This window comes from Symsagittifera roscoffensis, chromosome 6, assembly GCF_963678635.1.
Source record: "Symsagittifera roscoffensis chromosome 6, txSymRosc1.1, whole genome shotgun sequence".
Taxonomy (NCBI): Eukaryota; Metazoa; Xenacoelomorpha; order Acoela; family Convolutidae; genus Symsagittifera; species Symsagittifera roscoffensis.
This window is the reverse complement of record NC_087067.1, coordinates 56878141-56893225: the sequence shown is the minus strand read 5'-3', so window position 1 is coordinate 56893225 and position 15085 is coordinate 56878141. Positions and strand designations below refer to the sequence as shown.

The 15085-nt window shown below is 37.6% G+C and overlaps 1 protein-coding gene across 1 annotated transcript in view; it reads left to right on the top strand.

The window, feature by feature from the left end:
• Positions 1-15085, top strand: part of LOC134848239 (mitotic apparatus protein p62-like) — a 204708-nt gene that overhangs the window by 33485 nt on the left and 156138 nt on the right. The gene's annotated exons all lie outside the window — the stretch shown is intronic.

Here is a 15085-nt window from a genome sequence, read left to right as displayed (position 1 = left end):
AAGTGAAAGTGAAGGTCAAATCAACAGACAGAATAGGTCAGTTTGTTCTTTCAATTTGGCGCTCTATTCTCATTAATCATCGTAGAGCTCTGCGCAAGTTGAAATTAAACTCGTTTAACTCATCTTCTGAGCTTACGAAACTTGATTCACTGTGTTTCAGTTCACTTCGGAATTAGACTTCAAACTGTGTTCAGATTATTTTTAGTTTAAAACAGTTAATGCATATATGAAAAATATCAGTCATGGTTGATGTTTTGTTCAGGTGTGGCTTACCTGAACACTCCTCGCGATAGTCTAATCGGGGACTCCTGGGCGATTGGGTTCCTCGCAATCGAAGAGGGACGACTCTTCTGCTACCACAACAAGAAGAAAAAACAACTCAATATCGAGCTTCCATCATCTTCGCCTCCTCTGAAATCGGTCACAGTCGGAACACCTTTGGATCTAAATGAGAACTTTGTGGCGTTCTTCATAACAGAGTTTCACCAGCACATTCACACATTTAAGGTCAACTTCACAGATCCAGTTTTTGCAGCATTTTCAGTCTGACCAAATGACGTCACAATTTCTTCTGGACTGCAAGTGCCAGATTTTCTTTTGCTGTGAGCTACGAGGCAGGGGTCGATTAGAAGTTGAGCTTTTGCATTCATAGTGATATTTTCAGTGCTATAGATTTAATGTAGCGCAGTAATCATTTTAAATCTGAGCGAGATAGTTTAGAACAAATGTATAGAACTTATCAACCTTCATTAAGTTCACGCAGTTTGCTCTTTGTCTAATAGAGTGAACTGAAATTGCAGCATGTCCATTGTGGTAATTAAATGTCAATGAACGTAGTGATGACACTTATAGAGGGTGAAATTTTTTCTGAATAAAATTAGGCTGGGTTTTCAGAAGCAACAGACTTCAATTCAAAAATTCGATAAAAGATCGGGACCACTCTCATTATATTTGTTGGCTATTAAAGCTAAACCTTGTCGTTGAAATCGTTGCACGGCTTTCTTTTTTCAACTTGTTTCAAAGAATGTTCTTCTGCCTTTACCACCTCGTTTTTGGGTCTCTTGCATAGTATAACACTCATAAATACTAAGTTTTTGCGCTAACTACCTCATCGGAATCATTTTTTTTCAATAATCATTGATTTATGATACGGCGCTAACCGTTGTATCGGAATCAAGAATTTTTGTTTAATCAAGGATTGTCATTCGTTGATCATACGTTATGTAGCAGTAACAAGGTTTTGTGTTTATTTCACGAAATTAAATAAGTTAGCTGCAAGCTTTTATTCAAGATATTGGCGGCCAACTGATAGAGGTCTGTTCAATTTAAATTTCCTCGGTTAACTAATCAAAATTACGGCTCTTTTCATCGCTGTTTCTGTACATGTCATAAAATCATGACAAAAACGGAAGTTTAAATTGTCCATTCGACTTTAACAAATCGTGCCCAGCGCCTTTTCTTTTGTCATTAATTCTTCGGGTCTCATGAGGTATGTCAACACCCTTGTCATGTCAATACTCTCTTTAAACGAGGTATGTTCGTATTTTACGTTCGTATTTTACTAGTAGAGTCGTTACTATTCGTTTTTCATGAGAAGAGTCTTATTTACCAATACTTTAACCGTTATACGAGTTATCTCTAATACTTTAAGTCTTCAATTTATTTTGCAAAGGGATGTAAACAGACTGAATATATTGTGGCGGCGGCGTCACGCTTTGTGAACACAATAAACTCTATGTTTTTGTCTATTCTATGTTTCGATGACTTTGTGTATTTGTTTTTTTTAAGTTCCCGGATCTGATGGGTCTCATTAATGTGACTCGGTTGTATCTGTTCGGTATAGTCATCCATCTCGGGGGTTTGCGTTTTTGCTTTTAAACACTTCGCGGGATCATAGTTTTTGGTGATCAAAGAGTGAATTTGTTATGAAGTACAGTTTCCGTATTGGATGGTAAGCTTCCAATTTGAAGTAATTTATCAGAGGATTCAACGCATAGTTCAAAACCATGTCAAATTCTGGTTTGGTATTTGAGGAAATATGGTGCTCTTTGTCCAACTGAATATGCAATTGTCTATTTAGTTAAGTAGGATGCAAGGGCTGTCACCTAACTGTCATTAAGTGTGTGGAACCTGGTACCGGCGAGTTAGCCGTTTTTACCTGATCGGGTCGAACTATTTGGGTTCGTTTCTCAATGCGAGAATTAGAAGGAACCAGGTGTATTTTGAATTAAAGAGGGGAAGTTCGCAGGGGTGTTGATGCTTTGATTTAGGAGCTATTGAAGCAGGTAAAAATGTGTTGGGTGGTGGCAGAGTGAAGGATCGTGAAGGGGCCGGTCTTGTAGCAGGGGTGGTAGTAGTAATAGCAGTGGAAGTAGTTGCTAGTAGAGTGGGTGTTAGTGGTTGAGATTCCAGTGGACCGATGGGTGAGAGAAGGGAGAGAAGGTCCTCAAAGTCTCGCAAGTCATCGTCTGGAGTGGAGTCGATAGTTGGTGTCAGTGCATCGGTCGGTTTTTCCTAGAACAATTAGATTATTTAGACTGTTGGTAGGATGCTCTGTTTTGATTTATTCGATCAAAACTTGTTCATTGATTGTGAGGATACATGCGATCCTGGTTTATATTGTCCACTTCCTCTCAAAAAAATCTCAAATTTATAAATGAAAGTCAGCCACTAAAAAAGAAAAATAGTCTTTTTGTTTTTCCCCACCTCGCATGAGCCTCAAATTTATGGAGTAACCAGTGGTTTTACAACGTTAGTATGAAGACGGAATAAGTTTGTTATTGCCTATATCGTCCGCAAGTCTATATTCATAACAATCGGATAATGCTAACGCTAAATTTCTTTAAAAAAATTGCGGGTCCCGGGGTAGAAAAAAGAGCCAAAAAATGGACGTGAAGATATAAACGCCCCACCGGGTATCCTAAACTGGGTAACAATTTTGCCAGCGGAGTTATCAAAAATATATAAAAACATCTATAACCGGGTAAAAAAACATGTTTTAGTGGTATAATTGTAAAAAAAAAGTAGTATTTTAGTTTCTGGGTTCTTAGTTTTTTCATAAATTTTTCAAATATATGGGTAAGAAGTCTGCTATCAAAAAGACTACACGGCAGAAACAAGTCGAACTCATTCAGGATATAAAAATATGTTCATTTACACGTAATCACATTATATTGTTCATTCCAATTCTTTTGTTTTTTTTTCGAATCAGGTTCATATTCACAAGTTCTTTCATAACAAGTTGAATTCATTCATTATCGACATATGATATATATTTATCGATCTTAGAATTACAATTCGGTAGTTTCTACTGTATAGCGAAAGCAACGACGCAATCATACAGCCAGCTACTAGTCACGTGGTACAGTCCAGGGAAAACTGGCTTGTATTTTTTATCTTCTTCCCCTTCGATGACAGTTCCAGTGACCACAAACACTAGCATGTCAATTAGTAACTCACACTAATACACTACAATACAAACACTAATTTACGTAGATGACGTTTCCTTCGCACAGCAGGGCTGACATAAAATAGTTATAGTCGGACCAGAAATAAGAAGGCTTAGAGTTAATTTGGCAGTCGGAAAATGAAATAATATCATCTTTGATGAAAATTTGTAACTTCTCCTGGCTCCAAAAAGCAAGGTTAGGCCCGTTGCTTTTTATCAATTCCGGGAAATCTTCCGGCTTTTTGATGGTTTCGAAAGATTCATCACCTTCATAACCGTCTTCATAATTGAGACGGAAAACTTCTCTGGGCAATTCGAAAACAAAAGTAGCTGTATAGTCGTCGCATATAACGGAGAAGCTTTGAATTTCATTGAAAGAGGATTTCTGATGTAGTTTTGTGAAATCCATATCAAGCGGAATATAGTATCTCACATTTGTCGTCTGTTCATTTGAGAAAGCAAAGTCCCCCCTAAAACATCTCAAACCCTTTGTAACCATTCACAAAATTGAGTGTAGTCAAATGGATTAAATAATATAACACGAAATGAGTTCAATTGGCTCACTAAAGAGGCAACATACTCCAATTGGAAACCATCCTGATGTTTTCTTTGGTGCATGATATTTTTTCTTGAACTTATTGAGCTTAAACCTTATTTCAAAAAAATTAATAGAAACACAATCGATACGTTTAATATAAATTCAAAAACGTTTATCGAGCATCATCTGAGCCGACAAACTTTTTGAAAATAACTGTAGAACCAAAAATACAACAAAAAAATTAAAAAGTACGAATTCAAATATATGGGTAAGAAGTCTCCTATCAAAAAGACCATACGGCAGAAACAAGTCAAACTCATTCAGGATATAAAAATATACTCATTTACACGTAATCACATTATATTGTTCATGGCAATTCCCTTGTTTTTTTTTCGAATCAGGTTCATATTCACAAGTTCATTCATGACAAGTTGAATTCATTCATTATCGATCTTAGAATTACAATTCGGTAGTTTCGCACATGGTTTTTTCTACTGTATAGCGAAAGCAACGACGCAATCATACAGCCAGCTAGTGTCGCTAATGTTCGTATTTCACGAGAAGAGTCGTTTTCACTCCCAAAGGTTTAAACGTTATACGAGTATTCCCAATACTTTAGCTATTGGTTTCCATTCATTTTGCAAAAGGATATGAACAGTTTGATTTTATGATGGCGGCGGTATCACGCTTTGTGGGCAAAATAAATTCCATGTTTCTGATTCAATATGAAATCGGAACAGTTTTTCTTTCGTTCGGTCGAAAAGTAGCCGGTTTTTGTCTAATCTACGCTTGGGTCGAACGCATTTTTTCTTTGTGTAGTCGGTTGAAACATCTCAGTCGAATAATTTCGGAAGCCAGTTTCAGTTGAATAGATCGAAAAATAGCACGCTTGAGTCGAACATATTTTTCGTTCAGTCGAGTGTGTCGAAACATAGCCGTTTTTGGTCGACTCCATCGAAAAATAGCTATTTTTGGCCGAGTCGTTCGAAATGAACTCGAAAATTGCAACCCGGGATGTGTTCTGTTATTATTGTGTTAAATTAAGCAGTGGTTTATTTTGCCCCCAAATCTTTTTGTGCGCACATGCAGCAATTGTATCCCGTGAATTGAATTAATTTGAGGTAAATAATTCGGGCGTTGAACAAGAAATGAGAACGCACTTTGTGTACAACTGATTGTTCTCATGGCGAAGTTCGTCTCAGGTGTTTGTTTTAAGAATATCATTGAATTCTGCTGAAAATGGTGCTTGTTTGTTCTTTTCTGTTAAATTGTCTTTGTTTTGCTCGTGCTCGTTTCACCTGTCATAAAACACAAATTACAGATTATTTAAATTGAATTAAATATTGGGCGGCTCATTCTTTGATTTATAAATATCGCAAATAATTAAATTTCTCTTGCCTGAAATTTTACGATATGAATGACACAGTCAGTAATTAGAAGTTCGAAAGCTTGTACATAGATAATACTGAAAGCTCTGGGTGCTTGTTTCCTTTGTTATATCGGGGCAAGTCAACCTGGTTAATATTACTTGAGCTATATAAATGTTCTGACTTTTGAAAGAACGGAATAACTGTGTATTTGGGTATTTTTTTTTCACTCAGAATCAGATACCACAAATAAGGATCATTAGTCAATGAAAACAATAATTTGAGTTCTAGGAAAGTTTGAGTTTATCTGCTCACATCACCTACGAAAAAGCAACAATAATAATTGCAAAATAATTGCAAATAATTGTGTGAAATAATAATTGTGTTTTGAACTTTCTGTGCTATTTGCCCAACAGCGGATTATTGTTCCGGCCATTGAAATTGGGAGGAACTTTGTATTCGGGTGTGTTTTAGTTTTTTTTCCACGCAAAGTCAGGTACGACACATTATTATTGTAATGAGTCGAGTGATCAATCATATTAAAGCCCTTTTAGTCATGATTCGAACGACTCTTTTCAAAAACTATCCCAGTTTCGAGAAAAACCGGTTTGAAATTTTTAATTTGGCCTAATTTTGAGCGAGTACAGCGATCGAGCGAATAACGTTCGTTAGAAAAAATTGTCATCTAGACTAAGAAACCTTGATTTAACTAAACAAACTAATTGTGGAAGTTGGCAATAATATTTTTCTTTAAAAAAAATGAAAAAATTTTATGCTATTTTTTTCATTTTTTGTTCGTTACTTTTTAGAAGACAACTGTTGTCGGTGATGTCTGATCGACTAACTTATAACGCATTTGTATAGTTCTTTCATCACACCACGCACAAGAAATGACACCATTTCAAAGAAATATAAAGAAAACTCAGCAACCGGATTTTCTTGTTTTACAGCTCAACGAAAAATGACAAAAAATCTCGATCTAGATTTAAGCACCACCTCCTAAAATTTCTAAACTTCGATCAAGACCTCCTTTTTTCTTTATCGTATTGCAACAACTCATAAGAAATAGCTCACAACAAAAAATGGCTAACAGACTGTTGGAAAAAAGTCAATGAACGCAAGGAAACATAAATCATAATATTGACTAAGATTTCGAACAAACTTCAACTTTCGGATTTTAAACAGTTTTATGCTGTTCGAATTTCAAGAGCCTTTTTTATGATTGACACATTTTTTGATAAAAATAGCCAATATGAGAAAAATGCATCAATAAATACAATTTTTATTCTACTGAGAAAATTTAAAACTGAAATCCACTCATGAAGTTTGAAGTCAATCACTTTTTTAAAGACCTCCAAGCATCTGCCGTTCGATAGTAGAGTTTGCTTTTCTTTTAACAAATGAAATGAAAAACAAATCAAAAGTCAAATCGCGGAAAATCAAAATTGAAGGTGAATGAGTTTTTAGACTTTTCCTGAAATAAAAGCAGAAAATTATTTCTTTGCTAGAGTCTTCACTCTCTGTTCATCGACTCTTATTTTTTGCACAATAAGTTTTTCGAAAAGTTGTATTGCCAAAGAAGTGATGAATGAAGCTTACATACCAGTTTTTATTTCAATAAAATCAATTTTTTTTTGAAATGTTTTCATATAACCAACACTACTCGATCGCTCCACTGGCTTGAAATTTGACTAAATTTCAGAAATTTTGTACGGTTTTTTCTCGACATTGGCAATTTTTTGAGAATTTTCTACTGTCCTCCAAATCACTTCTAAAAGTGCATTAAACTTATATATCCCTCGACACATTCCAATCAGTATTTGTGGGACCTGATTTTGCGTGGAGAACAAAAAGAAAAAAATCTAAAACACTCACGAATGCAAACTTTTCTCCCATTTCAATAGTCGGAAGAACAAAGAATTCTAGACAATGAAGTGAAGCTACTTAAGATCTTGCTTAAAGAAAAGTATTAAAAATTTTTCACGCTCTAGTTTGCAGAGGGTGGTTTCTAATTAAGAGTAATGAACGTAGTGAAGACTCTTGTATATGTCTTGCTGATTTTCAGTAAAAAGTTTTAAAATATCGGTTGACTTAGGTAAAATGAACTTTTTGAGTTCAATTGAAATTCATCTGCTGAAAGTGACGTAAATAGCACTCTCCAAATACGAACGTGGAAATGGCGCGAAAAAACGTGAACGATTTCTACTTTCGAAAGTGGAATTTAATTTTTAGATTTCCAGCGGAATGAAAACTCTACCTATTGATCGAATTTTCTCTAGTTGGGTTTGTCTGATCAGATGTCCTGCGGAGCAAATAAAGGGAAGTTCGAAATAGTTCAATTAAATTAAAAATGACCAAATTTAAGTCCAAGTATCATGGAAGTTTAATTGTGAGAACTACCCAATTGATGGGGAAGGGAACAAGTTATGAAGAACTAAAATAAAATCATGCAAGGGGTCATTTGTCAAAGCTGACCGAACCGCAAGTAAATAAAGATAACGATACGCGATTAAGGCACAACCACCGAACTGGACAGAGCAATTGTTAACTACTACTAAGAGCAGTTGGTTCTCCATCAGAGAAAAGAGCAATTGATACTGAGAGAGAATATAGTTGGCTCTCCGTTAGTTAGAGAGAACAAGTGAGAGACTTATAGAATTCAGACGGGTCCTGAGAGTGACTAGTGAAATTTTTGAAGATAGTTCTCGACGCGAGATTTTTAGTGAAGTTTTGTGAAGCAAAGTTGAAGAGTTGTTTAGAATTGTTTGTAAAGTGAACTGCAAGAGGCAGCTTTCCGGAACTTATCACTGATTAAATTCCTTGATACTTAATAAATTGTATTCAGGCCACTTAGCGGTCCTTATACTCGGCAATTTATATATTAATTTCTGAATTCAATTACTATCCAGTTTCTTGCGATTCTTTCCGAGGAAGAGAACTGTCGAGAACAATCGAGCAAAGGGGGCGCAACCCAGTAATTTATTGAAAAGTCATATAAAAGTCGTCTTTCGGAAACTAAAAGCAATTGAGCGGCTATATTTGAAAGCACAAATTGCAACCCCTGAGAATTGGAAACATTGTGAAAATTTGAAAATCAAAACTTTCTTAAAAATTTTTGCAAGAAAAAAATCATTAGAGACGTCAAACCTCGGAAGTTAAAAGCATTTGAACCAGCCCAACAGTCCTCAAGATTTTCATTTGTTAAGAATACCCGCCCAATACTCACATGTGAATTTCAAATGTTCGATTTTTTCTTAAACAAAAACTTTTTTGAAACTTGGGAAAAAATCATATAAAATATCAATAACTCGAAAAGTCGAAGGATTTGAGCAGTCACAATTGAAGACAAAGTTTAGAACCCCAAGGGTACCCTGACATCGCCAAACCCAGAGTTAAGAATTTCAAGTTTTCTGCAATTTTGAAAAAATACTCATACCAAACCTCATATCTCGAATACTACAAGCATTTGAGCGCTCATATTTCGACGCAAGAATGAATACCCCTGAGTACAGGGTTGGGAACTTCAAATTTCAAAAAAGTCACTAAAATTGTCGGATCTTGTAAGCTAACAAAAATTGGTATTCATAATTAAAGGCCAAAATCGCAACCATGGGGAAACACTAACACCATCCAACTATTGAGTAGCTAGTTTCAAATTACTTCAAGCAAACACTGAGTTCCAACTGAAAAACATAGGTTAAACCTGAAAAAAATTCTTTCCTTAAACAATAGGTTGAAAAAAAACTTAACACGTCGAGATGCTTAAAATCGCATTTAAAGGTATAATGAATACCTTGAGTCACTTGCGTGAATTTTAGGCCGACATTATGTTCAAAAAATTAAATAGAAACATTATTAAACTAGCGGCCTTGTGCAGCTAAAGCTGCTCCTGAAAAAAATACGGCATTTATCTTACACAAAAAATCTGGAATGATTGAATTTTTGGCTATCTGGTTGGTTGTCTGAACAGATAAAGGCTCATGAAGCGATGGATGTCAGTATGGATAGCCGATCGATCGATCGATGGAGGGAGATAGATTGCTGGATAGATTATTGACGAGATAGATTGCTGGAGGGCTGGATAAATCGCTCGACAGACTACGGTGGTTAGCTTGACGAATGGCTCGATGCATCGGTGGTGTCCAGGATGGATGGCTAGATAGATGGATAGCTGGTCAGATGAATGGTTGGAAAAACGGAAAGATTGTTTGAGTGATTGATGGTTGGATGGATTGGTTGATATCTTGCTGGTTGAACAAATGAACAAAAGATGAATGGCTAGATAAATGAATTGATGACTGGAACGGATGAATGATGATTGGACAGATCGCAGCCTGGATGCATGGTTGGATAGATGTCTTAATATATTGCTGGTTGGATGGATGAACGGATGATAGATGGCTAGATAGATGGATGCCCTGCTTTTTGCCACTCTACCCTGCCTTGCAACTCCTTGCCCTGCCTGGCTTACCGTGCCCTGCCTTGCGCTGCTCTATCCTGCCTTGCCCCTCCTCATCCTGTCCTGCCTTGCGCTTCCCAACCCTCCTTGTCGTGTGCACTCTTGCCTTGCTTTGCGCTGTCCCGCCTTGCGCTGCCCTACCCTGCTTTGCCCCTCCTTGTCCCACCGTCTAGTACTCCCTACCCTGCCTTGCCCTGCCATATCCAGGCTTTGCCCCTCGCCTGGCCCTGCACTGCCCTACCCTATCTTTCCACTCCTCGCCCTGCCCTGCGTTGCCTTGCGCTGCCCTACCCAGCCCCTCCTCGACCTGCCCTGCCTTGCCTACTTCTCATCCTGCCATACCTGGCCCCTCCTCGCTCTGTCCTGCCTTACACTTCTAGCCCTGCCTTACACTTCTAGCCCTGCATTGCCCTTCCTCGCTCTGCCCTGCTTTGCGCTGCTCTACCCAAGCCTTGTCCCTCCTCACGCGGCTCTGCATTGCCTTGCGCTCCCTACCCCGCCTTGCAGATCCTTGCCGTGTGGACCCTTGCCTTGCCTTGCGCTGCCCTACACTGCACCTCCTCGCCCTGTCCTGTTTTGCCCCTCCTTGTCCTACCTTGTCTAGTACTCCCTACCCTGCCTTGTCCTGCCCTATCCAGGCTTTGCTTCTCGCCTGGCTCTGTGCTGCCTTAGTCCTTCTCGCCCTGCGCTGCCGTATTCTACCTATCCACTCCTAGCCCTGCCCTGCCTTGCGCTGCCCTACTCAGCCCTGCCTTGCCCACTTCTCATCCTGACATACCTTGCCCCTCCTCGCTCTGCCCAGCCTCACACTTCCAGCCGTGCGTTGCCCTTCCTCGCTCTACCCTGCCTTGCGCTGCCCCAACCAGAGCTTGCCCCTCTTCACCCGGCTCTGCGTTGCCTTTTGCGCCCCCCCCCCTCCCCACCTCTTTGCCTTGAGCTGCCCTGCCCCGCCCCTACTCGAAATGCCCTGGATTGCCCTCCTCTTCCTGCCCTGCTCTCCCTACCCTACCTGGCGCTGCTCTACCCTGCCCTACCGCTCCTCGCACTACCTTGCCTTGCGCTGAAAAGTTTCCTTAACACTGAAATATACGATGCAGCTTAACAAACAAAATTTCGTTAGTTTCTGAAAGCTTAATTATGAGACAGATGGCATACTTTTTAACAGACTTTAGGCCAAAAATATATAAATTGAAACATTGCGAGCACTTTTATGATGCAATTTCTTCGCGAAATATTAAAACCAAAATTAGATCACTAAAAAGGTCAATTCCTTTGGCTGCAAATTAAGGAAGAATGCAGGATAAAGTGATGTAAGAGAAACTAAAATTGAGCCTCTTTCCTTCGTAAACTTGAACCAATTGATTTGACCCGAGGTGTTTATTTTGTTTTCAATTTTGCAAAAATGGGTTGCATAATGAAGAGGCATGCTAAAATCTAAATATTTTTGTCCGCACCCCATTTGTACAAAGTTTACCGACTTTGAAAAATTTGAATTTGAAAAATTTGTCTCAATTCATTTTATCCGGTTATCTCCAATCTCAAATTTAGCACTAAAATACTTTTCAGCACAAAATGAAAAAAAAAACATTCAGAAAACCGCAAAATTATGCGTGAAAAAATACAATTCAATTTAAAAAATGTATTATAAAAATTCGGCGAAATTCTGCTGCATTTTGCATGAAGAAGGACTTTAATTGCCCAAATATTTATGAAATGAGAAAGGCCTCATTAAAAAAAGTTTTGAAAACACCATTTACAGGATATAACTTGGGAAAAACTCGAATTAAAATAAAGCCGCCAGAGTTAAACATTTTTGGCTAAGAAAAATTAACACAGGAAGAAATTACATAAACTATACACATGTACCATGTTAACACCATACACAAACGCATTTACCAATTTAGCATTATCAACTTCCACCATTCTGTTGTTTACGGACAGACCTATTCGCAAGGCTACATATTAGTCTGTTAAACAGAAAAACTTGTATCTAATAACTGATTGTTTAAATTAGCATGTAGTTTTATATAAGAAAAAGTAGACCTCATAGTTCAATTTTCAAATCTAATGAAAGTTTAATGATGCTGACTATCATTAGTGGCACTTATGGCTACAGTTTCAGGCAATTTGTGTCTGCTAATGTAATGCTGCTTCAAGTGACTTCGTTGGTAAGTGGCATGTGTACACATTGAGCACCAGTACTTGGCACATCTCTCTTTGTGTCGCAAGTCGATATGTTTCCTCATTTCCTCATGTTATTCCCAAATGGTGACCTGTACAACATCATGAAACTTCGAAATCTTTTTTATAACACCAAAAGCGAAGCCAACCTAATTTGTGTTACAACCTAATTTGTAAAACAATAGAGACCAGACCCACTTGGAACGTTAATTTTCAAACCCAATTCCAAAAATTATCCTGTCACACACCAAGTTAAAATTGAAATCGACGCCTCACTTAAAGCTCATTTTTTCGAAGCGACTGAGGTTCCTACCTATATGCACACAGGTCACAAAAGTATAACTTCTTGCCGTCGTTGTCTCGACATTCACGGTAATGTCTCACGCCTTCGTCTGCAACATTGGCACCGGCTACACCTTTGAGCTGTTTCGAACTCTTTAAACAGGCCTTTTTCTGTATCTGTTGCAACAATAAAGGAACTTGATGACCACGCTTGCGATTTGTATCTGCGGGTAGTTTAGAATAATTCACTATGTTTGCAAAAGTTTGTTCAATTGATGTCTTGGTCACAGCTTCGGGGTCTGCTTCGAGAGTCATTGAAACAAAACCACATGCGTTATTGTACCGATCACTCATTTGGAAAACGTGCTCGAACGAAAGGTATAAGTTCATACAATTTAAAAGACATTCATTTACCACTAGCTCAACGGTTATTGTTTCACTGGTAAGAAAGTGAGGATCCATAACTTCTGAAACCTTGGAGCTTGCTTGAAACAATTTTACCAAAATTACTTCAGACTGTCAAAAACCTACACTTAAACTATACTATGTGGAAGTACAGTGGACCATAGTATAATCAATTATCAGAAGATATCATTAGAAAAAAGGACTCGTAAATTCGAAAGTATTTAAGTAATTGAGAAGTCATTGAAAGTCATCAGTCATTGAAATTAGGTGGAAGAAAAATGACCCTCCAGAACCCGCTAGTTTTCGAGATATCGCACTTTTTAGATTTTTAAAAATTTTTTCTCACTAATTTGTTTTCAAAATACTTAGAAAAAAAACGATAAACGATAACTAATCCAACCACTGAGCTAGAGTAACCATGCCCATGCTGAAAGAAAAGCTGTGTCAGTCACCAACAAACTAAGTATCTAATCGAATCTACCGAAACATAAAAAAGAAATTTAAAAAAAAACATATTGGCAGATCCGTGGTGGATCCTAGGATTCCGTTATCTGTCATCTCCAAGTCTCAGAATCTGTTATGTTGTATATTTAAATTTGATGTTTTCATATACTGGGGAAATTCATTCTTTCTTCTTTCTTTCTTTCTTTCTATCAAAGCGTAATTTGAAATCTTGAATTTTTATATCCGGGGAACATTAAACTGTTAACACAAAACCTGACAGATATAACAGTGATGCGACAGTGAAACGCTAGTTCCTCAATATGACAGCGAAACGCTAGTTCCTCAATACCTCAAGCAGTTGAGCAGATATCAATATCTAAACAGAAGCTAAGTGGGAGCTTCACGCCTCTTGCTATACAGCACTAGCATATCATGGCAAGCTAGACGAAAATCACAAAGTCAAAAATCAGTTTGAAAAAAAAGTAGAAATAGCGAACGTAACAAAAATTTCATACGCTTGTCTCAGAAATAGTTATTTTGGAAAACTAATCATGTCGATCGGGACAAATTGATAGTAGAATTCCCATTGAAATACAAAACACGAAGAAGCAACTAGGTGGACAAAACTTGGGTAGGCACCAGTTAAAGCAAAAAACTGCACCGTTGGCATAATTATGAAAGTCTAAAATTTCAAGTTTCACTGTGCCCTCTCCCCATTTAATAACGAGCAAAAAATCTATTCCGCTTCTTGAACGGGGAACATTATTACGGACAATTTGACCAACACTAGATGCTTCACAATTCAAACTTTTATTCAAGACAACAAAGACATTGTTAATTTATTTTGGTAGTTTCTTTTTTGTTTTTCTTTTTTCATATTACGGGTAAATAACAGTACTTACACGATGATTAAGTACGTACATATATTTTACTCAAAAAAATTCTTGTAAACATCTGTTTTTTGTCAATAACCCGGAAAAGAAAGCACAAAGGCATCAAATTGACGAACAATTGCCTTTGAACGACCTCCCAAGTTGGTTTAACGGTGCATATACAAAACAGTCCCATACAAAACAATCCAATACAAAATAGTCCCAAAAATCATGTAAAGGAGGGGAAAAGCAGTCCAATACAAAACAGTCCGGTTTAAGTTCGCCGGTGGGCGCGCTGCTTCGCGGCGATAACAGGCTCTAAATTTCGTATTAAGTCCTACCCTCTGTTGGCAAGCTCGCAACACGTTGGCGCGACTGCGGCGGTCACTATTTTGTTCATTATGCTTGTTGAACAAAGGACAATTCTCGGCCTGGCTGGCTTGTTAAAACAATTATTAATTGGGACTGTTTTTCGGACTGTTTTGTATCGGACTATTTTTTCGCTCTTTTTCATACTTTTCCGGACTGCTTTGTATTGGACTGTTTTGTATAGACACGTTCAAAGAGACCTTTTAGCCCAACAAAAAAGATATAGAAACTATCAAAGTTTCTTTCCCTCCTTTCACGCCTTGTTGAGACGAAGCCAGTGAGTTTCCAGCCAAAAACAAGCTACTAGGATGAACTTAATTGACCGAAGAGAAAAATTAAGCTGATTGAGTTATTAGCGCTATAACTATTTCTATTCGATAAAACAATTCAAAAATTTTGGCACTTCCAACTCTCATACATGCCCAGTTGATATAAAAAGTATCACAACTGTGCAATAAGAGGTAGTTAGATTGATTAAAGCTTCGCAGAAAAACGTAACGATTAAAAGTAAAGATGACGAACATTTTAATAACTGAAAAACTATTTTCACTACTTAAAAGTTAATTTTTGCATTATTTCTGCAGATTTGATGACTTATCACTCCTAAAAACGGTCAGTACACGCTCCCGGAACCTTTAAAAAGTTTTAAAAAAGCATTTATCTTGCTCTGACCCTATATCGTACTTCTCAAAGCAGTTCTGGCAATTCGGTAAGCTTTGC